Below are 27445 nucleotides of genomic sequence, written 5' to 3' on the forward strand. Positions count from 1 at the left end.
TGATGAGAGATAATCATTGATTGGCTGCCTCCTGCACACACCCTACTGGGGATGAAGGCCGCAATCCGGGCATGTGCCCCTGACCGGAATCGAACCCAAGAACTTCCAGTCTGCAGGCTGACATTCTATCCACTGAGCCAAACCAACCAGGGCAGCACCCTCTTTTTTCAACAAGGCAAAATAAATTTTTTATGAAGATACTGTTTATAGACCATGGATTTTCAGATGATCTTCATGTAAGGACAAGAAGCATCAGTTTAGTTCAAGGCTTACTCAGAGAAATATTTTCTTTTGTTCTGCCAGAGATGTGCCTTCTCAGGAAGATACAGAAAGTTAATGTCTGGCTATTGGCTCTGACTGCCCACTGGTCTCTTTTCTACACAAAAATCTGGATAGTTACGGAGTCTGAAACATTAGCTCTCAGTCTCCTCGAGTGTAAACCCACGTCTGTCTCACTGCTGTGACTATCAGGCACAGCAGTCCCAGCCTTGGCGTCAAACATACATGGTTTTGAATCTGTCTTTGACTTATCTCGACAGTTGATCTTGGGCATCAAAGCCTTCTTGACTCCCAGTTTCCTTATGGTTTTAGTGCAGTTTTTAACATCTACCTTCTGTGTTGTGTACAGATTAAGTGTTAAATAATGTACATACAAAGCTAGCCACTGGCATTACTAGATACTCAGTAAATGGATTAAATTGAACATCCTTGTCTTGTTCTAAGTGGAATTTCAGATATACTTTCCTATAGGAACAGTGTTATGACTGGGGTTTGAGTATAGTGTTAGAAACATTATTAACATTATACTTCAGTTATAAGTCTCATATGCCAGTGAAACCAGTATCTACATGTTATCTCTCAAGAAATGCATTTCAAGTGCCACCTAAGAGATCATTAACTTAATTAAGACTCTGAAAGTAAACTTTTAGAATGTAATATATTACCAGGTTGAGGACTGCCTATTAGATAAACTTTCACAGTAGACATAAAAATGGACTTACTTGATAAGTGGTGGTATTTGCGGGAGCAGATAAATGAGCCCTCCTTCCCACTTCTGGGAAGTAAATTCACCTTCTGGAGCACTTACTATTATTCCTGACAGTCCAACTAGTTAGCTCTAGTTCTAGCGTAGACTGGCCAAACATGGGACCGTGGCCACTGGGGTGGGTGCATGGCCCCAAGCTGATGAGTGTGATTTATTGTTGGGGATTTTAAAAACTACAGCTGTGGAATAGACCATCTCTGTGGCAGAGCAGGGAGTTTAGTGGAAGAAGGCAGAGTTCAGGAAGGAAGAACGAAGCCAAACTATAGAAGCGAAGACACCATCTTGTCCTGGTGGAGTTCATTTTGAGCTGATCCTAGAGCCCAGCTGTGGCTGCTGCTGGGTTATGTAGTGTCAGTGCATCTCAACCTGTTTTTACCTGGGCAGCTTTAAGTGCTGTGTCTCTAACCTGCAAGTTAAAGAATACCGACTAATTCATTTGGTTGTTTATACTTGGAATATTTAAGAAGTCAGTGTCTTTCTCATGGACAATTACCTATATATATAAAAGCCTGAGCGACCGAACAACTGGTCGACCGGTTGCTATGATGTTCATTGACCACCAGGGGGCAGACGCTTAATGTAGGAGCTGCCCTCTAGTGGTCAGTGCACTCCCACGGCAGGAGTGTTGCTCAGCTGACCTACGGATGCCAGACGCAGGGGTCACGGCTGGCCACCACAGCGGAACAACAGCCTACCGAGCAGCGGCTGTGGCAGGCGCAGCAGGGCCAGGATGAGCAGGAGTGGCAGGCAGGAGCAGCAGGCAGGAGTGGCAGGTGGTGTTGGACTGCTGGTTTGGCCTGATCCCCACAGGCCATGCCGAGGGACCCCACCGGTGCACGAATCCGTGCTCCAGGCCTCTAGTAATAAATATAATTGCATAGTGGGACAGCTGATTTACAACATAGCTTTTGAGAACAATGGTAGCATTTATTCCTATCTTATAAAAGCATAAATGTATTAGCACTAATCAAAGGATACTAGTAACTGTGTGTGTGTGCGTGTGTGTGTGTGTGTGTGTATACACATATGTATAAAATGACTCTTGACATAGGCTTCCTTAATGCAGATGTACATATAACTTTTGATTTTCAAATACGTAAACAAACACATACTCAAGATGCTTCTAGTAGTTATCCGCCCTTTGCTACCATTTATGGTAGGAGCACTTGTAGGTAATCAGGTAGATGTTCGTAGATATATATGGGTTGAGAGAGATGTTTCTATTTAAGGAGGAATTGGTACTTTGGCAAGATTATCAAATAAGTCCATTTGTGTTCCTTACTTGAAAGGAAAGAGAGAATGACTTAATGTTTCTCTTCTCCTCAGTAGGTTAGTGTTTGGGGAACTGAGATTTTATGTGACAACACTCTTGTAAACTTCACTTCCCTTTAGGAAGTATCAGATTTGCCTTCTCAGTAGTAGCATTTTGTGTTGTTGGAACATGTTGTAAAGAGCAAAGAAATGCATCTGCCATTTGAGTTCTGCTTGCCAACTGCTTTAAACGGCTATAGTATTTGTTTATTCTTGATGTGTCAGCAGTCGAAAGGAAGTTTTCCTTTCTCTTTTGTGGTTATATAACTGACATTATCATATCAACAGTGACTATTTATGCAGAATCTACTAGGTCCTGGGGGTGGGGTTGGGGTGGGGGATACAAGGCCTTGGAGACACAATCTCTGCCTCAGATGGACTTCTATCATCTGGTGAGAAAGGAAAGTTAGGAATCTCAAAAAGAAGGAAGATGCTAAGGTTCTGTAAGTCAGTTTTGAGAGGGAGGTATCAGGAACAGGTCTATAGGTATTTAGAGGAGCGGAGAGTTCCCCAGGGCTTGAGCGAGGGAGGAGCGTTTCAGGAAAAGCAAGGGTTTGACTGATAACTAGGAAGGTGATAACTCGGAAGAAGAGTAAGAGAGGTCATCAGACAAGGGCATGGTGTGGGCCCAGGTGTGGAGGTGGTAATGTGCCCACTGCTGTAGGGGAAAAACAAGCGGCACAGGCTGGTTACTTGGCAGATATGTTTTTTTGTTTTTTGTTGTTTTTTTTTAAGTGGAAGGTGGGGGTTTGAGAGGTAGAGACCAGCTTTTGAGTAACTAAGCATTGTAACATTGGGCCCATGGGCTAATTGTTATTTTTAAAACAGTGGAAGGACAAACTTTGTGCTTTGAATTTAAAGTTAGGCAACAAAGACATCCTAGAAACAGTTATCCTGTTTCTATTGTGAGGATGTTCTAAAAATGTTGGTAATCGCATCCTTACGTCCAAAGCATAAGGATTATTGTAAACGTCTTGTAAGTGCTTTGAGCTATATATTTACAAAGTCCTCCTTCCTGAATGGAGCACCCACTCTGTGAATTTTAAACTTGACTGGATCCTAGACAATAGAAACAAAGTAGATTATCTATTTCCTGGTTGTGCTAGCTTTCCCTTTCACTTTTATGTATCTCGGTGGACCTATGTCTACATATAATTGCATTTTTTCAGACTATGATGTTATGAAGTTTATTGAGTTGCTCATATATTCATAGGTGTTATATATATATATATATTCTTCTCCTATAAAAGAGCTGCTATTCTTGGTGTAATGGCCAACATATTATCAGTTTGGCTAGAATAATTGATTGTAATAGTTTTGTAAGAAAAATGATGTTCCCCAAAATACATATTTATATGAATGTATGAAGAAAGTTGCCTATAAAGCAAATGTTTTCCTTTTGATCTTTACTATTGTTTAGGTGACAGAGAGAGGAAAGTTTCATGACATGATGGCACACCGGACTTTGACATTTGTCATGTGATGGTAGTGATGTGTTGGGAGCAGAGGGAGGGACCTGGCAGCTGGAACAACAGGTCAGAGACACCCAGCCTTTGGTGACCCTGGCATGAGGGATGAATGGCCGAATCAGGAATGGAAAAAATGGTACAGATGTGAAAGATAAGCTGTCATCATACCTATTAATAGTGAATCATCAAGAGAGAGGGAGGGAGTGCAGATATTTTCAGGATTTAACTTCAAGTGTCCAAGACAATAAGATTACCTTTGTGAGGAATATGAGAGTCGAGGGAGATTTATCAACTTAATGTCTTCTAAGATATAGGACCAACTATGCCTGTTGCTAAGGATAAATGCTAAGTTATAGGCTTATCTTGCGCCTGTCCTTTTTACATTTATTTTTAAAATAACTTTTAGATTATTTTTTAAAATTTATTTTTTAGTTATAGTTGACATACAATATCATATTAGTTTCAGGTGAACAAAATAGTGATTAGATATTTATATACCTAACAAAGTGACCACTCTTTTGAGTCCAGTACCCATTGGGCACCATACACAGTTCTTACGATGATATTGACTATACAGGAGTGGGCAACGGTAGGTTTACAGTTGTAATACAAATGCAGTAATTAATAAATAATAATACAAGAATAAATTGTTTCACATACAACTGTAAACCTACTTTTGCCCACCCCTGTATTCCCTGCACTGTACCTTAACGCCTGCCCTTTTTGACCATAACTTGGTCTTCCAAGTAGAACTACTAGAGGTCTTCAGAGAGAGAGAGATGAAGCAGTTTGCCTAGGGCCACACACGTGGCCACGTACTGGCAGAGCTGGGATTAGGGCAGGAGCTCTTGACTCCTGGTGTAGTTCTTATTAGTCTTCCATGCTGGTTTGGAGAAAAAACTAACTTTTTAGATCCCTTGATCGCACTTTAGATCTTATGTTTGGCTATTGAGTATTTTGAAGAAATCTTGGCCTATAAAATGACTGTTTCTAAACAAATGTGAGAAAGTTAAACTTAAGAAGTCTTCTCCAAAGCCAAGTAGGTTTAATTTGTAACTTAAAAAACAGTCTTCCTCTGTAAAAACTCTGCTCCCTCACTAGTAATCAACTTATTTTTTTTAATAAAATATATCTTACTGACTTTTTACAGAGAGGAAGGAAGAGGGATAGAGAGTTAGAAACATCGATGAGAGAGTAACATCGATCAGTTGCCTCCTGCACACCCCCTTCTGGGGATGTGCCCTCAACCAAGGTACATGCCCTTGGCCAGAATCAAACCTGGGACCCTTGAGTCCACAGGCCGACGCTCTATCCACTGAGCCAAACCGGTTACAGCTCAACTTATTTTTTTGACTGGTACTTGGGACCTACCAGTTCTATCGTTGCCTGTAATGTGCCAATTCCCAACTACTTAAAGTTTCTTTTAAATATTTTTATTATAAAATAATGTTTAGGCACAATGATCCAGAAGGAAAGAGTACAGTATTTCCAAAATCACTCTTACTTTTTTAAAAGTTGGTTTAATGTGGCATAAATGAAATGATTCCAATTTTAACCCCTTTGTTTTGCTAATTAAATTTTTATTGTATAATAACACCAAATCCAAGAACCTAAACCAAAAGCTTCTATAGTTTTTTTTTCACTACTTAAATGTGGGACTCAGACCATGCAATACTACAGAACGATTTCAGCTGTAAAATTCTTGGGATATTTTAACATTGAAAAGAATAATAGAAAAACTATGGGCTAGTGTTCCACAATTTTGGAGATTCTGATACAGAACTCAGAGGGACAAGATAGCATTGTTTAAGTGCCTACTCTATGTCAAGTGCTGTGCTAAATTCTTTGCACGTATTAGAACATATCATCTGTCCCTCAAACTCTGTTAGGTGAGCATTTTATCCCCTCATTGCAGATAATTACCCTGCCCTGGGTCATACAGTGTCAGACATCAGATCCAAATCTGCTGGGACGCCTGATGCCACCGCCTCATTACACCCTGGATCGCTGCCTAACTCAAGAACTTTTACTAAGGAATAGAAATTAATGCACATCCATTGTTCAGATGTCTATCATAAGATTACCCCTTATTTTATGAGAGTTTTTAAAAGGCCATCTACATTTTCTTGAAGTTGTCAAAGGCTGATTTTTTTTTTTAAAGGCTGCGAAAGGCTCGTAAGCCTCATGTAAATCAAGAAGGGAAAGTTCCGCCTTCACCGACTGAACACGCTTATTGGCTAGAATTGCACGGACTGACTCATTTCTTTTTTGCTGTGTTAGAGGGCCGCGCCCTGCATTCCTAAAACCTCTGCTGCCCTGCTCAGCTCAGCCGCGGCCTCCCGGCTGGAGCCTCAGGGGTTGCGCTGGGCGCCTGCTCACACTGGGAGGACCCGCCCGCTGGGCTCTCGAGCACCGCGCAGCTCCCAAGAGCCGGCCAGGCCGCGGGCGAGGGCGGCTCCACCGGCCGGCAGCGGCGCGGGCGCGCCCGGGAGCGGGGGCCGGGGTTGGCGCGCCTCGGACCGCCTTCGCCGCTCCGCCTGCGCCCCGGCAGGCACCGGCGTGCGGGAGCGGCGCGGAAACTCAGTGCCCCGGGAACTTTGCAGGAGACTTTGCCTCCAGCCTGGAGAGCCCGTAAGTGTTGCTCCGCCTGGGATGCGGTGCTTCATTAAAAGGCTGTCTGGGGCCGGCGAAGCGCGGACAGACGGTGGGACCGGTTCAGAGCGGGGGAAACAGCCTTTCTTGCCTGGCAGAAAACACCCACTAACGCGATCCTTGCCTTTCCCTCCACTGTGGCGAAGGAAAGGGAATCCTGGTTGGTACTGGATCTCGCTTTGATGATAAAATGGGCAGGAGCTGTTGACCCCTGAGACCGCTCACAGGGTAGTTGGTGAAACAGTGGCAGCATATAGGCGGGCTGCATCTGTGCTCCAAACCCTGCGGATGCTTTTGAGAGCCAGGGACCAGGCGGTGGTTTGGGTTAGGGGCAATCGAGCTCTCCTAATGGAGTTTTTTTGAGGGAGTGGGGTTGTATTTACAGTTTATTACAAAGTTTGGGGGAAATACTCCCTTTCTCAAACTCCAGTCCCTGTACTAAGTAACATTAAAGGTCTTCCAGCCAACTCCTTTGGCTGGTTGGGAGCTTAGTCGGTGAGTGAGATCTTTGCTCGGTGCCAGAGGGAAGCACGTGTTCCTGCGTTGTGGAGTGAGCGTGTTTACTCCACAGCTATGCTTTCTATTTATTGTGGCCAGATAATTGCTCTGTGGAATTTGTGGAGAGGAATACACTGAGAAGAGTGCATAGCATTTATTTTTATTTTTATTTTCCCCGATTTGTGTTTGCCATCTGGAGTTGTTATCTACGTTGTACCCCAGTGGGAACCCTCTAATGTGGTATGTTCCCAGTCTACTCGTAGCCTGTTGAGTTGATTATCACTTTTATCTCTTGTTATGGTCTTCACTTTGAGGTCTATTTTGTCAGATATAAGTATTGCTACCCCAGTTTTTTTTTTCATTTCCATTTGCCTGATAGATATTTTTCCATCCCTTCACTTTCAGTCTGTGTGAGTTCCTTGTTCTGAGGTGGGTCTCCTGTAGACAGCATATATATGGGTCATGTTTTCTTATCCATTCATTCACTCGATGTCTTTTGATTGGAGCATTTAATCCATTTACGTTTAATGTTATTGATAGGTACTTTGTTTGTAGCCATTTCTGTATTTTATGCCTGTCTTCCTTCCCCCCTTTCTATTTCTTCTTTTTACAGCATTCCCTTTAGCATTTCTTGCATTGCTGGCTTGGTAGTGATAAACTCCCTTTGATGATCACTTTTAAATTGATGTAGAAATAAAGTCAGTGAGCTTCTTTTTAAAAATCTGCTTTTTAGCGTCGGCTCTCTTCCCCTCCCCTCTCCCCTCTCCCCCTCCTCCTCAAAAAAAAAAAAAATCTGCTTTTTATGTAAGAAATTAGTCAGCAGTGCATAGAGATGTGTATCCTGCAAGTACATTGTTTTCTTACAAGAGGATTGGGAGGAGGGCAGCAGAGAAGCAGAATCTGTGATTATTGCAGTTTTGCCAAAGACATACACAGTGCAACAGACACATCACCATCAGAAACACTGACTGCTGGAGAGGCAGGTGGAAGGCATCCTGGTGGCATAAAGGATGACAGGAACTTATGATGCTATCGTTATACTTCATTTATGAAGATATAGACTGGTACAGTAGACAGGCTCTCTAACAGAAAGAAAGAGCAAAGTTCTTTGCAACTGACTTTGTCAGGTCTATGAAGGAAGCTTCTCCAGATATCATTCACTTCTAAATGGGATCATTAAAGTAATTTGTTAGAATTTTAAATTATTTACACATTGAATTAATACTAATACTGTTTCCCAGCTCATAGGCTAATTGGAAGTTCAGTTGCTTTGAGTTTAACGAATTAGGTGGCTCTGAGTGAGAGGTAACAACTTGGGATCCCCTTTCTTTTGAGAAACAGCCTGTGATGTTGAGAGAAGTGGCCCTAATTCCTCAGGTGGTAGAATGGGAATTTATTTTGTTAAATCTGGAAATGTCTAAAATCTAAAGGGATAATTAAATTTGGATTTTGATTCACCCCAATGGGTGTAAGAGAACCAGGCATTTAAAGAGCCCGCTTTTATCAGAGACTGAGATGCTTTGTACCCTCTGCCTCATTAAATTTCACAATAATGCTGGAAGGTCTAGAGGTATTATTATCTCTGCTTTATAGTTCAAGAAACAACCTGGGCAAGGTTACATAATCTGCTCCAAATTTCACAGCTAGTTAATTTCATTTACACTAGAAGTTAGCATTTAAGGTTTGTAATTTTTCCCAGGTGGCTCCCATTGCTTCTAACAAAATAGTGTTGATCTTCCTGTGTGAAATAATCCAGGGGAAGTTCTAAGCTCAAAGCAGATTTTGAAGTGATTTTAAAAGCTCCTCATTGCCCCCGTGCCAAAGTGTCAAAGTTCAAGGAATAATGCATTTGCTGGGAAGCCTGTGGTTTTCAAATATTAACTAAGCAAGCCCTATTCTTGGTGAACCTGTTAATATACGTGGCCGCCTCGTAGCTGCTGATTCCGAGTGACTTTCTCCTTTGTTCCTGGAGCTCTTTTAGTTCTGGACGTGCCTGTTCGTCCTGCTCCTCGCAAAGTGCAACTCGGGTGTTCTCTGCTTGTAAACCAAGCAGCTGGGTCCATGACTTCCAGTAGGGGAATTCTCTGTGTGTGGATGCACACCCGCAGTATTTTATATGCTGTGTGCAATGTTTTAAAATCTCTGTTAGCACGTCGGTTCGTGTTGAACCTGCTTGTTTAGAATGGTGAGGTTATGAAAGGTGGGCTATGAGTACTGAAGCTTTTCTCATGAAACGGAAGTGGAAAGTCTCAGTGTGTCTCACCAGGGGCAGCCAGTTCTGAGATCATCTGCTGGGTCATCTGTTGGGACGTCATCATAAACAATGCCACCTTCCCAGAGGACCATGGACTACATACAGCATCTATTCCAGGACTGGGGATTGCTCACAGCCCCACCTCCTTAGTCTCACCATCTATTTGACAGGAGCACCCACCCTTCCCAAGCACAGCAAGGATGTCCTGGGCTCCTCCTCAAACCTCTCCAAATCCTAGCTGCTTTAAGTGCCTCGAGTTCTTGAGGATGTTGAAAGAACATGCCAGTGTGATGAAAAAACCACTTGGGGTTAATCTTGTGAAAATCACGGAGAGGAGGAACTATGCCAAACAACTTGATTTTCAAAACTAGGGGAGATGGTACATTCCAAGCTTTCGATTCAGAGCTTGTGTTGGTGTCTAGCAGAATTATAAGTCATATTTTTTAAAAGATGGGTAGGGATCACCTAGAAGAGGTGGTGATGAGTATTTAGCATCACTCATCTCCAATTGACCTCATTTCTTTTTTGAGCGTTACTGGGCAAGTATATCAACATTGCTGTAGATCTGACATGCCTGCTTTAACAAAACATTTGACGGAGTGCTTTGTGTTCTTAACTCATGATGGACAAATGTGGGTCGGACAGCAATGTCTATAATAATAAAAGCGTAATATGCTAATTAGACCAGACGTCCTTCCAGACAAAGCCAGGGCTGTGAGGGAAGCCCAGGTCCCGGGTGCCTGCCAGCGGCCAGAGGGAAGCTGGGGTCCCGGGTTCCAGTGGCCGGAGGAAAGCCCAGGTCCTGGGTGCCGGAGGGAAGCCAGTGCCGACAGCCAGGGGATGGAAGGCCTACTTTTGCACGAATTTTGTGCATAGGGCCTCTAGTAGGTAGATAAGTGGGCTTGCATCTGGTCATACGCAACAGGGCTGATGAGTAGAGTGATGTCAGACTTGACCAAGGTGCCTTGAGGAGGGCCTTGATGCAGCTGGGGAAAAACTCACGCATGGTAGAGATGGACTATTCAGAACCAATGCTGACAATCTCACAGTTCTTAGAAGCACTGAGAACAGGGGCTGTGGCGCCTGACCTTGGGCAAGTTGTTTGTTCTCTGTGCCTCAGTCTCTTCATTCATCAAATGCAGATAATAACACCTATGTCATAGGCTGTTGAAAATGTTGAAGGATTAAATTAGGTAACCCATGTGAAGTGCTTAAAAACCGAGCCTGGCGGTACATTGCTTGTGTTGGATGTTAGTCTTTTGTTGCTCCTGCTTTTACAACTTGAGGCAGTATTGTGCACAGTTCTGGGTTTGTGTTTAAAAGTGTGTCCAGCCGAGGTAATCGGGTTGTGGAGAGGGCGTAGAAACTGAACAGTGGTTGAAGACACTGGGAATGTATACCTCAGTGTAAAAGTTGAGAGAGGCAGTACTAACAGTGCTTTGTCTTAAGGAGCTCGAGCTTGGTATAATAAATATCACCATTGAGCTAGGATTTAGCAGAGCTCTTTCCTGATATCAGTACATTCTTTAACCAGTTATGTGACCTTAGGCAATTAGCTTAGCTCAGTGGTTCACAGGGTATGAATTTATCCCTCAGGGGACATTAGGCAATGTCCAGACACAGTTTTGATTGCACAGTTGGGGTGGGAAGGTGTGCTATTAACATTTCATGGGTAGAGGCCAGGGATGCCAACATCCTGCAGCGCATAGGACAGCCCCACAAGAAAAATTGTCCTGTCCGAATGTCGATAGTGCTGAGGTCCAGAGCCCCTCCTTTACCCTGGCTTACCTCTTCAGTATCTGTGTTTCTGCTTGTGAAATTTGAATACTAATCTTTGCTTTGGCAATATCACAAAGTAGCTTCAAGGGTATACTTATGAAAGGGCCTTGGAGAGTTAATGTTTCCTTAAGTCTGCAGCTGTATACAGCATATACATTTACCAGCAGCAGCACAGTAAATATCATTTACTCCATCCCCCGGAGAAATATATCACAGTAGTTTGAGTCAGATAACCGTGTGATTGAATCTCAGCCCTATTGATTTAACCTGCGGTGTGATTTGGGGCAAGTCTCTTGATCAGTGAAAACCCAATCCCTGTTTCATAGAGTTTGGGGGTGATAAATAAGGTATAGATATAAATCTCATAGCAGCCTTTAGGTATAGTCGTAAGCAATTGTTTTTTAAACTAACTTTTTTTTTGTTAATGGGATTGAGTGGTGCTTATTAAAATATAAGATTTGGAAAGAGGATGAGTAAAGAAATTAGATTTTAGCAGCTAAAAGAAAACAAAAAGACTTCTTCTCTTCCGAATTTAAGACAGGGAAATAACTTTGGAAGTATTATTTTGGCTTGTAGGGAAGAACCATAACCTACTTTATACTGATCGGGAACTGGCCAAGAATATAACCTATGTTTGTGAATGCTCCACGATAGAAACTTGCAAAGTTTAGCGGTGAGCTTAAGTCGGTAAGCAGGATACCGAGCCCGTGTATGTGTGGATGTGTCAGCTCTACAGTTTTTGTGATTTCCTGTACCCTCTCCGCCTCTCCCTAAAGATAGAGCAAAACTTCCATCCGATCGCTTTTTGCATCACCTCCACTCGTGTCACCTGTGGCTCTGGGATTCTGGAGACCAATCACGAGTCCCACTGTTTTGTCGCCACTGGTAACCGGTGGCAGTACGTAGCATATCCATATCCATCAGGTCAGGTGGAAGGTAATGTGCTTAACTTACGAGTGTGATTTTTTTAAATGATAGGGCTTGGATAGGAGGATCCCTGAGTGTGCACACCCACCACTGTCTGCTTTGTAAAGGCGGAGCATTTTTGCAGCTCTGGTCATCTTCCAAGGAGGTAGCAGCAGTAAGAGACCCAGCAATGAAAAGTTCCCTGGCTTATTAGGAAGAGACTAGTATCCAGGTTGGAGAATTGAAGTTAGTTAGTGATTTTTTTAAAGGGAGGTTACTCTTAATTTTCCTTCTCAAGGTCCCTAGTGCATTTGAACTGGACTGAATAAATCACACGTAAACACGTGGCTTGAGCCCTCAAATGCAGCAGGTGTTACTGCCCCTTACTCCCGGCAGCTTGCCTGTCTGTGGGCACCTGGAGATCTTCCCTCCTGGAGCAATGGGGAGAGCTCTTGGCTGCCTCACACCACCAGAGAGGTGGCAGCCCCAAGGTGAAGTTCAGCAGTCATAACCTAAGTGGCACATGGAGTGGAAATGATTTGGGGTTATCAGAACACACTTCTGAGAAATTTATAACACAGACTAAGCTTGTTAGTGCTTGAAGGCCTTCAATAGCATAACCTTCAAGTTTACTTAACTCTCCTAACTGTGCAGAGAACAGAAGCTTATGTTCCAGACACTCATGATCTTAAGCTGCCCTTGAGTTGCAGGGTAAACAATATTGAAAAAAAAAAATTCAGTGATTCTAAAGGGAATCCTTAACTGGATACACAAAATTGCATACTTCTGTAGGAGCAGAAGGCAAGAGTTTTATATTCAAGCCAAGCCAAAGTCAGGTTAACAATAAACCAGGAGATAACAGACAGAAGACAATTTTAGATGGTGCTGGTGACCACAATTCTCGAGGCCTGATGGATGATTTCTCCACTTTAGGTGTAACCCATCACTGATTTCTCAGATGTGGGTGGGGCCAGACAATTCCATGAGCTTCTGAAAGTATTGATGAAAGTATTTGAAGGCTGATTACGTATTTGCTAGGCTCCTCGGCTTGGTGAAATTCTGTGATATTGTATACCAAAATCACAAGTTCTAGACTTGTGCTGAATCAGCAAATTTAAGGATAGATTTTTATTTTTTATTTTTTTTTTTGCATTTTGAAACTGGAGTCTCACAAAAGGCCCACACACATTTTATACATAGAAGAAACAAAGAGATTTAAAATGTCAAGACCCTAGCAGGTTTGGCTCAGTGGCTAGAGCAGGGGTGGGCAAACTTTTTGACTCGAGGGCCACAATGGGTTCTTAAACTGGACCGGAGGGCCGGAACAAAAGCATGGATGGAGTGTTTGTGTGAACTAATATAAATTCAAAGTAAACATCATTACATAAAAGGGTATGGTCTTTTTTTTTTTTTTTTTTAAATTTTATTCATTTCAAACTGGCCGGATCCGGCCCTCGGGCCGTAGTTTGCCCACGGCTGGGCTAGAGCATCAGCCTACAGACCAAAGGGTTCTGGGTTCGATTCTGTTCAAGGGCACATATCTTGGTTGCAGGCTCTTCCTCGGCCCAGGCCCTGGTCAGGGCTTGTGCAGGAGGCAACTAATCGATGTGTTTCTCTCACATCTATGTTTCTCTCTGTCTTTCCCTCTCTCTCCCACTCTCCCGCCCCAAAAAAATCAATGGAAAAATATCCTTGGGTGAGGATTAACAAAACAAACAAATAAAATGTCAAGGTAGAGTGGAACATATATGTCTGATTACTTATATCATAAGTCTTTTAGCTTAAAAAATAGTTTATTGATTGTTTTAGAAAGAGAGGAAGAGAGAAACAATTGATGTGAGAACCAACATAGATGGCTGCCTCCTGTACGCCCCCTGCCGGGCATGGAGCCCACAACCCCAGGCATGTGTCCTTGACGATGTATCAAACTGGCAACCTCCTAGTGCATGGGATGACACCCAACCAACTGAGCCACAGTGGCCAGGGCTGCTAGCTTGTATTTTTAAAAGAGTTTACGCTTAGTATTTAATGAATTCTTTAATATACTTCTTTCAACATAGGTTGTGGGTATAGTTTTTTTTTTTAAGAGGTCCCCCACACCTTCCCTGAAATTCCTAAAGCCTTCATGTCCCTGTGGAGTTATTAGCTCCTACCATAAGTGTGGTATGTGTGTGCCAACCTGAGGACCAACAGGCAGATCTCTTTCCCTTTCTGAGTTGGAAAAAAATACCAGACTCCAAAAGAAACTATAAATGCATGTGATGAATGGATCACAGCAAAGACAGACAAAATAAGTAAAGATTAAATAGTTTCTAGGGTAGAATTATAACTTGGTTAAAGGCACTAACATGTTTGTCTGAAAGGGAATTTGTTTGAAGAAGAATTTAGAAAGTGGAACGTGTAGGCTGGAGTGGGCGACCAAGTTTGAGAGGTCAGTCTGGCCTGTCTACAGGAGAGGGTACCCTGCCCCTCGCATAGCATGAACAGGCCTCTGTATGGATCTTAGCCCTGTGGTGGGGCTGCCTGTGGCTTCGAAATCCAACTGTTAAGTTCCAAACCTCAGAGTATGGCTTTACTCTAGTCACTGAATACCGCTGAGCCCACTTTAACCTCACAATGCAGTGTGAAGCCACACAGGAATCCACAAAATGTATCTCTGTTCCATGCCCACTATGCATCCTTCTGATTGTAATTTGGGCTCCTTGTGTAATTATGCTTTGGGGAGACACATGATAAGCAGATACCAGCATCCAATCTACATGGTGGTTTATTTTTCTCACAAGATACTAAATCAGCTTTTTTACTTTACTATCACCATGAATGTGGTTAGTATGAACCCTCTTCTGATCATCATATTTTTGAATCTCTAAGATTAAGGACCAGCCTTGGACTGTGGAATCCAGCAGCAGCCCACTCCTTACTCCCCAGGGTTGTCTTTTCTACTTGACTTGCAGCATAATAGTGCGATGACCATAATACTAGTGTCTTTTTTTTTTTGTACGAAAAATGTTGAGAAGAGAAATGAGTGTTACTGCGTGCCTAGTCACGCTGAAAATGTGGTGTTCTGTTCTGTGAGTGACTGGTGTAAACATGAGTAAAACTAGAATACATTGTTATAGTTACAATTAAAAGGCTCACTAATTCCTACTTTGCTAGTTAGCAAATCCTATAATTCTCACTTAAATTGCATATATTATCAAACAACTGCAGAAGTTTACAATCAAAGCAGTTCATAGTCAAAATTTCACAGAAATTTTTACTGTGGTTTTGTACTGCTAAGATTCTTGTGGATTTATAAAGTACTAGAGGTCCAGTGCTGGAAATTGGTGTGTGTGTGTCGGGGGGAGGGGAGGGTCCTTCAGCCCAGCCTGCGCTCTCTCCAATATGGGACATCCCTCTTGCAATCTGGGACCACTGGCTCCTAACCGCTCGACTGCCTGCCTGCCTGCCTGCCTGATTGCCCCTAACCACCTCGTCCTGTCGGCCTGATGCCCTTAACTGCTTGCCTGCTGGCCTGATTGCCCCTAACTGCCTCTACATGCTGGCCTGATCACTCCCTAACTGCTCCCCCCTGCTGGCCTGATTGCCCTTAACTGCCCCCCTCCCCTGCTGGCCTGATCGAACCTAACTGCCTGCTCCCCCCGCACTGGCCTGATCTCGCCCCTAACTGCTTGCTCCCCCTCGCTGTGCCTGATCTCACCCCAGCTGCTTGCTCCCCTGCTGGCCTGATTGCCCCTAACTGCTTGCTCCCCTGCTGGCCTGACTGCCTTTAACCACCTTTGCCTCGGCCCCCACCACCATGTCTTTGTCCGGAAGGAAGTCAGACGTCTGGAAGATGTCTGGTTGACCCAATCTAATTAGCATATTACCCTTTTATTAGTATAGATGCTTTTCTTTGGTTCTCAGAATAATATGCACAAGTCTTTTGGGCCTTTGGGTTCATAAGCTGTGGTACTTTTAAACTTTATTCCTGTAAAATTGTCCTTTTAATATTCTTTATATTCTCATCAATATACTGAAACGGCTTTCTACAGTTATCTACTGTGGGTAGTGATTTTTGTCCTGTTGAACAATTGTTTGATAAATATCAGTCTAGGGACCTGGGCCAGTCACTTTCTTAAATCCTTAGCATTTACTTCTAGGAGCAAATTTCTTAGGAGAATCAGTGCCTGCTGTCAGGTACTTTGATATGTCCTTGTAAAGGTCAGAAATGTGAAATTCAATCTTTCTAGCCCAGACACTAGTCATGGTCAGTCTAGATCAAAGGGAAGGCCTTTCACAGTTTCAGCAGTGCCTGAATCACTAGAAGTCAGTTGTGTGTTAACCACACAGGCCCAGTCAGAAGGGGAAAGAGAGGAAGGAGTAGGCTGCCACAGTTCCTAGGGCAGCCGAGGATTGTTTCCACTGGGTTGAAGGACAGGGAAACAAAGCAAGAGGGTGCCTCCCTTACTGGATTGATACCTCTCCTCAGTCTCCATTTCCTCCACACTTCTTCACTATCTAGCTACTATGTCCAAGGCCCTTTATTCTCTGAAAATTTATTAACAAAATTCTCTGAGAAATTATATGTCTGTATGGGCAGGGGTCAGGTAGGCTAGGGGTTGTTAGGGTTGATACTTCTATGCTTCCCTCTACACCCCTGCCAGAGCACACAGAAACACCACCAGTAGCAGAAGGCCTTCCCTACAATAGATGACCATATGCTAGACTTTTGCTGTCCAATACTGTAGTCACTAGCCACAGACAGCTATTAAAATTAATTTAAATTGAAATTTAATATAATTAAAGATTCCATTTCTTAATCACACTAACCACATTCAAGTGTTCAATAGCCACACATGTCCCTAGTGGCTGCCATGCTGGACAGAGAAGACACAGAACATTTCCATCCTCTCATTTGGGGAAGATGATTCATCTTTTAAAAAACACAAACAGATGTTAAGCCCTGGCTGGTGTGCTCAGTGGTTAGAGCATCAGCCCATGGACCTGGTCAAGGATGTATACTGGGTTGCAGATTTGATCCCTGGCCCCAGTTGGGGCGTGTGTGGGAGGCATCCAATCAATGTGTCTCTCTTACATTGATGTTTCTCTCTTTCCCTCCCTTCTATTCTCTCTAAAAATCAATGAAAAAATATCTTTGGTTGAGGATTTAAGAAAAAAAGATAAGACATTGAATCCATTTCCCACGAATTCCTATGTAAACCAGAATGTTTCTGGAGTTTAATGTTGGCTCTTTTAGGCCTAACGAAGGTAAATTATTGGAAAATTTTAGGTTTCCTCAAGTTTAAACTTTGGATTCTAGCAGAGCATGACAGACTGGGAGAGTAGCCATAGTGATTCATCAGCACGTGTGCAGCCTTTATATTATAACTGGTTAGTCAGGGCCTAGTAGCCAAAAAAGAGGGGGCTTTGTGAAGTTACTTCCACAGGTGATGGTGCGGCAGGGAGCCCAACAAGGCACCTTGATAACCCCAGAGATCACCCCAGCAGGAAGTCATTACCAGCCTCTGGCAGGAGGGACAGATGGAGGAGGCTGTCAGGGCAAATGGGAGGTGAAGCCACAAAGGAGATCCAGATGTCAGTCCAGAGGAAAGTGAGAAAGTTCCCAGCAACTTCTCCGTTCCTTCTGCCTGCAGGTTTCTGCCAGTGGTGCCTGTGATAATGCAGAGCAGAGGTAGAGACGAGAAGGGGTGATCGGTGGGCCTGTTGACGTAGCTGGTACCTTTTCAGCTGACACCTCTTACGTATAAGGGAAACTCCTCATGCCGCCCTCTCTCAGGCCAGCAGTCAGGCACTCTTCATACATCAGTTAGCAATCTGCATGAAATGTGTTTCTCTCCTGTGATCCACTGTATGGCATGGCAGAACGGTTGTAGCCAAGCTGGTGAACTTGCTGAAAACCCACCTTCCAGAAATTGCTGAAAACCCATCCCCCTTGGGGTGCCAGGGAAAGCCGTTCAAGGGGAGATGCCTATCTGGAGACACTCCTCTACAAAACTGTTACAAGACAGGTGCAGGTGCTGCAGGGCCTGCGGGGGGCGGGGGAGGGGTCCCGTGGGGAGAGGGGCGCGCCTCCGAACCAGGAACCACACCTTCTTCCCATAGTATCTTTCCAGCATCTTCCTCAACAGCAAGTGAAAAAAGAATTTAAGGGGCCCATGTCTATTTTTGCAGATCAGATAGTAAAGGGTGTATGTGTAGCTAGCTGAGAGGCAATAAATTGATAACTGGCATGGGGAGGAAAAATCCCACCCTTCTTCACTGATCTTTGATTTTCTTTCGTCAAGCAGGCATTGTGCATCCTGTGTATATATTTAGGTGGTTCCCATTTTCCTCCCCTCAATGGTACTTCATCATTTCCCGCAGACTTTTAACATTGTGTGGTTTGATTACCTGTATTATCCATAGAGTGACTCATCCCTAAGGGGCTATTGAAGATTCAGTTTCTTGATTTTTATTGTGTCCCTCTTAAACCTTAGATAAACACATGGATAATCAAGAATTGGAACCCCACTTATGAAATGACATCCAGCTAGATGACATTCCGGGCTTTTTGTTTAATGCCTGTGAAGATATTTAGTACAATCTAGAATTATAATTGTGTGTGAAGTAATTCAATTTTGGATTTTATTCTTTAGACTTTATAAATATTTGCCAGAGGATTTCATAATGCACTGTAGGGTTATGGTTTTATTTTCTTTGAGTGGGTTTTTAATTTAGTTTACTAGTGTATTTTTGTTGTTGTTTTTTTTTTTTAACTGCTTCCTTGTGATTTTGGAAGAATACTTCTTCCAGAATTGCTTTTAAAAGATTTTTCCTTCAGGTTGTTTTCTACATTCCACAGCTTTGAACTGCTAAGATTTCTTTGTGACTTCTTGCTCCCTACCCACCATGCAATGCAACATTTATCCTTTTGTTTAAAACATTGGAAAAAGAGAAATACTCCACCTTGTCCTTGGACCCATATTGATATTTTATCTATCTGCCTTACCTTCTTTTTTCCTACCTCATTTCTTCATTTGTTTTGTTTTTCTCCTTTAGAACTTTACTGAAAAGTCTTTATCTCATTAAATATATTTAAATTAGATTTTGTTGAAAAAGCATAAACAGAGAGAAGAAAATAGGCTATAATCTTCCATTCAGATAACCCATGATGACATTGAAAATAAATTAAAACTGTAGGTACATGATTAACATTCAAATGGGATCAAAAGGTACAGAAAGAGAGGTAAAAACCTCCCTTCAAATGTAACTATTATTACATTTCTTGTGATTTCTTCCAGGGGCAAAATTTTTTTTGGTAAATAACTGCATTTGTCTGGTTCTCTGCTTTTTAAATTGTTTAATAAAGGGATTACATTTTCTGTAGCCTTTTTTCTTTTTTGGTGTGTGCTTTTCCTATTATGTTTTTAGAGATTTTCCCCATCAAAGACACCAATCTTCCTTATTCACTTTAACGTGTGTAAGATTTCATTACATGGATGTACAGTAATTGGTTTCACCTTTGCCTTATTTCTGGCTATTTTAGTAATTGTCAGATATTTGGGAAGGAGGAGTTGTGTTGAGCTATTGGATTTATTGCAGTCTGTTTTTTATAAATACTTTTTCCTTTTTTAAATTTCCTTATTTTTTTTTAAATTTTTTAAATTGATTTCAGAAAGGAAGGGAGAGGGAGAGAGGGATAGAAACATCAATGATGAGAGAGAATCATTGATCGGCTGCCTCCTGCAAGTCCTACACTGGGGATCGAGCCCGCAACCTGGGCATGTGCCCTGACCAGGATCAAATTTGTGACCCTTTGGGTCATAGGTCGATGCTCAACCACTAAGCCATGCTGGCCGGGCTTCCTTCTTATTTTTCAGTTACAGTTAACATTCAGCATTATATTAGTTTCAGATGTACAGCATAGTGTTAGACATAACTCCCGAAGCAATTTCCCCTCACCGCTGTTGGTAAATACTTTTGTGTAAACATCTTGCTGGTATACCTGTAGGTTAATGTTAAACTCCTAATACTGTAGTGAGATTGCTGGGTTTGATGATAAAAGCATTTTAAACTCTGATAAACATTATCCACTTACACTCTAGAATGGTTATGCAGATTGATTTTTTTAAATCAGGGTTGTATCTTTGCCACACTCCCACCAGTACTGCAAATCACCGAGCTTATAACGTTTGCCAATCTGATAAGTTACAAATGTTATCTCTGTTTTCGTGGGCTTATCTTTATAGGTTTAGGATCCTTGTAGGTTCTTTGGCCATTTGAATTTCTTTCTGTAAACTTGTTCTTTTGTTTTGCTTTGTACTTTCTTCTTCCTCTTCCCTCTCCTCTTCTTTCTATTTCTTCCTCATAGGGTTCTTATCTTTACTAGATTGACTTATATGATCTCATTTTAAATTAGGGAAATCAGACTGTCTGGTGTTGCTCAGTGGTTGAGCATTGACCCATGAACCAGGAGGTCAGAGTTTGATCCTTCTTCAAGGCAAATGCCTGGGTGGGTTTCAGGCTTGATCCCCAGCAGGGGCATGCAGGAGGCAGCCAATCAGTGATTCTCTCTCATCATTGATGTGTCTATCTCTCTCTTCTTCTCTCTTCCTCTCTGAAATCAATAAAAATATACTTTAAAAAAATTTGGGAAATCAGTCCTATTTCATATGTATTGTAAATATTTTCTCCCATGTTATTTCCAGTCTTTTGATGTTCACTAAAAACATTGTTTTTATTTTGGTGCAAGGGGTATAAAACATGTGTGGGGTTTTTTTGTGTTTTTTTTGAAGAAATGAAAGCAAGGTGGGGTTGCTTTGTGCTGTTTTTAAGGTCAAGTAGTTGTAGTTTGGGACAGGGGTTATTTCCACTCACCCTCATAGCTCTGGCGACCCCATCTTAGTACAACAAAAATGTCCTTACTCTGAAGGAGTGATAGACCTTGGCATCTTTCCCTTCTGTATTTGCCCAGTTTATTGGGCCTCTTCGTTTTAGAGCCTGTGAGTTTATGAACAGCCATGTCTCTAAACATAAGAATTTAGCCACCTGGTGAGGTCATTCCAGGTAACCAGAATCATGGGGAATGCTCACTTCTGTATCCCCAGCACCTAGAACTGTGCCTGAAATGAAATACAGTGTATTGAATGAATGAGTCAAGGAAGAGCAAGAAGTGCTGGAGGGGGAATGGTCAGGAATTGAGAACTTGACTGAAAAGATTGACTTTGGAACGCTTTAGTCAACTACGTGTATGCATGACTGACAAATACACCATAAAGTCCAGAACATTTCCATTTCTTCTCTTCATAATCCCTATTCAGTTAGCTTCTAGACCAGGGGTGGGCAAACTTTTTGACTCGAGGGCCACAATGGGTTCTTAAACTGGACCGGAGGGCCGGAACAAAAGTATGGATGGAGTGTTTGTGTGAACTAATATAAATTCAAAGTAAACATCATTACATAAAAGGGCACAGATTTTTTTTTTTTAGTTTTATTCATTTCAAACGGGCTGGATCCGGCCCGTGGGCCGTAGTTTGCCCATGGCTGTTCTAGACAGTTGGGTGAGGTCTAAGAGAATAGTGTGCAGTATATGCCTCATGATAAATTTTATAGGATGTTGAATGTGGAAGCAATACACTGGCGTCAAGTGTTAATTGGTTGACTCTCTTCTTGTGTTCACATAATTCTCTCTCTAGAATGGCCAGTGAGAGATAATTATGTCTGTTTGCTGTGAGTAGAGTGTTATTAAAACTATATAAAAATATATTTTAAAATCTGATTTTAAAATAATGATTAGATCAAGAATAGATTTCTCTCAATTCCTTCATGGACTAAACTTCTCATTTGGACAGTTAAAGTGATTCTGGTTAACAAAAACAGCTAGCTACATCTATGTAAACCTAAATCCAAGGAAAATAGTTGGCTCGTTCTTTATTTAAATAAATATCTCCAGAGAAGATTTTAAGGATTCACTAACAATTCAGATAAATTTATATTTATATACATGTCTTATATATAGGCAAAATGATTTGACATACACTGTTGCTCCCTGAAAATTTCAATTTCTAGTAGGATGATGGCCTCTTTTTGATAACATTTGACCTGAGATGAGATGTCTAATGGCTTTGTTTATTCTCTTCATAGTTTTATAAAGGCAGTTGATTCGGTTCATTTGAATTTGCTTAAATAAAAGCCTATAGTAGGAAAAATTACATTTATTTTTGAGGAAGTAAATGCTAAACTTTGACTTGTGTTATTGTGCAGTAGCATTCAATGCAAAAATAATCGGATACCAGAACAATAGAGAACCAACCACTGTTTTGAATGATCAAGCACTTATTAAGCATCTACTTCAGTGCAGACTGATGAAACAATTGATGACTGATGTCATTAATTTGTCTTTTGACCAGACCAATTTATTCTAGTTTGATAATGACAGTTTTCTAAATAGTATACCAAAATGAAAGATAAAGAAGGGTCTTTAAAAATGTCTAGATCTATCAAAGGAAAGTTCATAAATGATTTTAGCACAATAGTTTTGGATCACTTTGGACCATCTTGTCTGTGTAGCTTTAGCTTATAAATCAATTGGACAAAATAAGGCTGACAAAAATTCATTTGTGAATTTGTCCTTGACTTTTTATACAGGAGGATAAATGAATAAGGCAATGGAATCCACTTTGAAAAATTAGTTTCTGAAAGCAGGAGTTTCTGTGGTTTGTTCTGCTCAATGTAGACGGGTCTTTGGGCGAGACCTTGTGCCCTTTTGAACACCAGTCGGCTTTGGAGAAACAAAGAAATAAAAAATAAAATGGGATTATCAGCTGTGTTCATTGTAAAAAATACATACTTCTAGGAAATTTCAGGAGCTTTTGTGGGATATTTTTGGCCATGTGCTCTAAATTTTTTGGTGGTATATAGGCCTTTTAAAGGAAATACGTTGTAGTTGAAATAAAAAGTATGAACTGCTTTAAGAGTGAAATCCGTAGGATTTATGGTGCTTGGGAAAGCAGACTTTGGAAATGGATGATTCTATAGTGGATTCTCGGTGCTGCCACATATGGGTGGACGCTCTGAGCCCCAGTTTTCTAAATTTGTAAAAGTGGAGATTAAAATACCTACTTCCAAGAGTTTCAAGAGAAATAGATGAATTTGTTACAAAGTAGTCACTCAACAAATACGTGTCCTTCCTTTAAGAGAGTTTCCAGTATTGTGCAGAGTGCAAGGTGGCCGTTGGAAAAGATCTTAAGGACTACTAAAGTTTCAAGTTGCTCACACCATAAGGTGTGGGGAAAAGGGTATGTTAGAACTTGCCTTTTCTCAGGAAGGCAGACTTGCTCCGTGTTATTATAATGTGATGGTTAATAATTTTTCACGTGTCAGATCATTGACCCTGGTTTATATTGTTATGTCCCAAGGTGAGGCCACAAGTCCCATTGAGGTCAATTATGAGGCATAAGTGTTTATTTTTGGAGTGTTTGTGTTTCAGGTGTCCTTTGCCCATTGGTCTGGTCACACATGCTAATTATCTCTTGCATTAATGAATCCATCACAGTACGTGGAGCCCAGGCACTTGGGAGCTTCCCACCCAGGTGCCCTCTGCCCTCAGTGCGGCCCACAGGGAGGTTGGTTACATCAGTGTTGGTCATAAGAATGGCTCTGATAACTGTCCAGACTTTGATTTGTGCCTAATACATTCTGCTCGCATCCTGGCATTGAACATACCTGAGGTCAGGCAGTGCCTGTGTTCTTATACTTCTTTTTCCCACCATAAAAATAAAGTTTCTGTTCGTGTTTTCTTCTCACTAATAAGATATTGGTATGCACGCTAATGAACATTAACAATGAATATATATTATGTGCTAGACTCTGTTCTAAGTGCCTCGTGTACATAATATACTTAGTTTTCCTCCCAGGCTATGGTGTAAGTGCTCTTATCCTCGGTTTACAGAGGCAAATGGCAGTAGTATGGAGTGGGTGAGCAATTTGCTCAAGATCTCCCAGCAAATAAACAGAAGAGCCAGGATTTAAATCTGGGCCATCTCTTGACCACTATGCTAACCTTCCTCTCCAATAAGAAAGTTTAGACAGTATAAGAGAACATAAAAATGCCACCTGTCCAGTGACAACTGTTCTCAGCCCTGGGATGCACATACTTCCAATTCTTTTCCTTGAACTTTAATTGAAAACCCTCTTACTCTCCTATTTGTACTTCCAAGGACTAAGCATTAGATATAGATCGGTATTTATCTTTCCAAGTATACATGCAAACACACATGTACGTACATAGATAATCCACACACATTTCTCATGTGTCCTACTATATGCATTGTCCTGCTAGGTGTTTCTTCACTCAGTATATCCTGGACATATTTCTCTATATGTTATTTATAATCTAACATTTTTCTAACTGTTTAGTAGGGACTGCCCTACTTTCAGAGGATGGTTGAACCATAATTTCTTTAGATGTACCACTTTCATTAATGGACATTTCGATTGATGTCACATTTTCCATGCATTACTTATAATAGGTTCATATACTTTATTGTATGAAAGTCTGATAATTTAATTAATCTTCTTGAAATTCAGGTTATCAGAAGGAACTAGGGTGAACATTCTCAAAATTGAAGATTTTAGCACATCCTTATTTAGTTACTTCTCAGTCCCAGTCCCAATCAAAATGCTTAAATCGAAATGATTACCCTGTCACTTAAAAAACTTTTAGAGTTAATTAATACTTTTCAGCCCAAAACCTCATCTCTTTAAGTGTGCAATTCAGAGATATTCAGTAAATTCACCAAGTTACCAAACCAGCACCATAAACCAGTTTCAGGATATTTTCATCATGCCAGTAAGATCCCTCTTGCCCTCTTATAGTTAATCCCCATTCCCATTCCCACCCCCAGGCAACCACTAACCTACTTTCTGTCTCTATGGATTTGCCTTTTCTGGACATTTCATATAACCTGTCATGTTTAAGAATTTGCTACCCATGAATAATATTTCTTTTCTTATTCTTTTGAATAATTTGGTGCATATAAAACTCCCGGCTAGAAATGTTCATTATGTATACTGGGGCTTAGTACTGTCTTGAGTAATAATATATGTAGTTTTTCTTCTGTCCTGCAGAGATGAATTACCTCTGGTTGTGAAGCTTCCTCAGTAATATTTGTCATATCAAAAGTGAACTGTTAAGTGGTTTCAGCACATTTAGTTAATTTCTTCATGTGGTGGCTTGAGTTTTGGTGGTGATAACAGCACCAGAATGTTACCAACAATTGGATTTCAGTTCAGCAACCTCGGTACTTGAGTGCTAGCTAAGAAAGAATTCAGAGCCAAGGCTCAAATATAAGCAAAAGTTCATTTAGGAAATCACAGAGGTAGAAGTGAGCTGTAGAAAAAATGGGTTCAGCAAACAAGTTACAGAAGCAAAAGAAGGGCTCTTGGAGCTTAGGAGGAGAGAAAAGTAAAGGCAATGTGCCTGGGAAGTGGGAGGAGGAGAGGAAGAAAGAAAGGAAAGTGAGCACACTGGGTCCTCAGTCTTGAGGGTATTTATCCGGAGGTCTCTGGGGAGCATCCCAGTAGAATATCCATCAGCTTTGCAGGTGTGCCCTTTCATGGCCCTGGTCTCTACTGATTGGTTGACACCAGGGCAGGGGGCCATTGGTCCTTGCAGCATTATCTGTCTGGTTTTGTTGCTTTTCTGGGCCTGGAGCTAAAACACAACTGAGGCCTAGATGTGTTTGATGCAGGTCAGAACCTCATTGTCCTGGGGGCTCAAATACTTAAGAGCTGTTCTCGGATCCCCTTGTTCATTCCTTCATTCCCCCTCAAAGGGGGTGTAACCCACGTGACTAGAACATGCTAGGGGAGTAAAGTTCAGGGGAAGGCCCAACTGTATGACCAGCAATATGAAAGGTCGGAGGGTCTAACCTGCATGGCCAGCACTTTGCTAGGAAAGGAAAGGTTACCCTGGGGAAGAGGTCCTTGTTTTCCCAGTTTTGTCTGTTGCTAGGCACCCAGGGCTTTCCACCCTGGTGACCTTCTGTACCTGGGCCATCTGCCTTGCTGCGCTCATGTCTGTCTAACTGCCCACCACAATAGTAATTGGGATTCTTGGTTTAGTTTGGTTGAGAACTAAACATTTGGTGTTTTTACAGAAGATGTGTTACCAAAACACAGCAAGAATTTACCAGAACCTCACCTTTGAGAAGCGATACCAAAAAGTTTTCAGTAGCTTTGGCTGGGTGACTTAGTTGGTTGGAGCATCGTCCCCATACACCAAAAGGTTGCTGGTTCTGGAGTGCATAAACGAGGCAGCTGATCAATGTTTCTCACTTTGAAGTTTCTGTCTCCCCATTCCTCTCTCTCTGAAATTAATAAAAACATGTCCTTAGGTGAGGATTTTTAAAAATTTCGCAGTAATGATATCTTTGGGGCACTAGGTGTTAGCCTCTTATTATATAGAAAAGTGCAGTTCATTTAGACTGAACAACTCCGTAGTGTTCAAATAATTAAAAAGTTTTCAAAAGTTAAAATTACTATTTTATTGCTTTGATAAACCATTTTGAATTAAAAGCTAGTAATTAAAAATGTAGGATGATTTTATTTCAATATTTAATATTTCAATATCTGATAGTTCCTCCAAGTCTTTTAGATACCTACTCCCTCCATTTGTAGAGCTGTTAATCTGTCCTTTTCATATGGTCAGCTTTGGGGGTTTCCATTTGAAGTGCATACATATTTCTTGTTAACTATCATTTCAAGTAAATAATTACTATTTTCCAAAGATGTCTACTTTTTACGAAGGTCAGAGAGAGTAGGAAGATAACAGCCCTGCCTCTTTTATTAATGAGGAAATATGCAGTATGATATTAATTGTATTCTAAAACATTTATTAGCATACTAGTGCACAGAGTCCAGGGATGGGATCATTTCTGTGTGTAGCCTTTGAAATGTATGTGGTAAGCAGAAGGTATTCCCAAGTCATCTACTGAAGAGAAGTGAAATGATTTAGCATCACAATTCTCAAATGCCACTTTGCCTCCTGAGGCAGATTCTATCGCTCTCAGCCTTTCATGCCCCAGAGCTCATCTGTTCTTAAGGCTTCTTTAGGAATCAGTAATTAGCACCTGAGGGGGAGAAAAGCATTTCTTCTGAGGAAATATCAGACTTATCTTGAATACCTTTGAAACCTGAATGGTTGCTTAGGTAACAGCTGTTACCCTTTATCATCTGGCAAATGGGAAAGGCAGCTTTCTCAACACATGTTCGTCTTCTAAAGAGAAAGTCAAAGCAATGTGTAGTAGCTGATGCTTATCCAGAAAGGATAACCCCTTTGCACAGAGGCTGAGAGATGTAGACATCTGAATAAACCCAGACACTTTGTTTTTCAGAACTTAAAAATGTTTTTTTCTTTCATGGAAGGGGCGCGAGTTGTGACCAGATGTGTGTGTAGTTGGAATGTTGTTAAGAATAAACGAGCCGTGTTTCCTCTTCTCGCCGTTCTCCTTTGGGCTGGTGTCGGGGGCTGTTTCCTTCCATTTTGGA

General features: G+C 41.6%; 1 protein-coding gene and 1 pseudogene across 10 annotated transcripts in view; one reads left to right on the top strand and one right to left on the bottom strand.

Moving 5' to 3' along the window:
* The window catches only part of SGMS1 (sphingomyelin synthase 1), a 261890-nt gene that overhangs the window by 176939 nt on the left and 57506 nt on the right, over nt 1-27445 (top strand). Inside the window, exon 1 of one of the 10 annotated variants that reach the window (XM_070432769.1) lies at nt 6190-6456. The exons of the other annotated variants lie outside the window; for them this stretch is intronic. The gene's annotated coding sequence lies outside the window, so the exon portion shown is untranslated. Of the gene's footprint in view, nt 1-6189; nt 6457-27445 lie in introns of those variants that run through there. 10 annotated transcript variants of the gene reach the window in all.
* The window catches only part of LOC139022181 (cold shock domain-containing protein E1 pseudogene), a 120029-nt pseudogene that overhangs the window by 76642 nt on the left and 15942 nt on the right, over nt 1-27445 (bottom strand).

This window comes from Myotis yumanensis, unplaced genomic scaffold (assembly GCF_028538775.1).
Source record: "Myotis yumanensis isolate MYYU_CA2020_CCGP unplaced genomic scaffold, mMyoYum1.0.hap1 SCAF_13, whole genome shotgun sequence".
NCBI lineage: Eukaryota > Metazoa > Chordata > Mammalia > Chiroptera > Vespertilionidae > Myotis > Myotis yumanensis.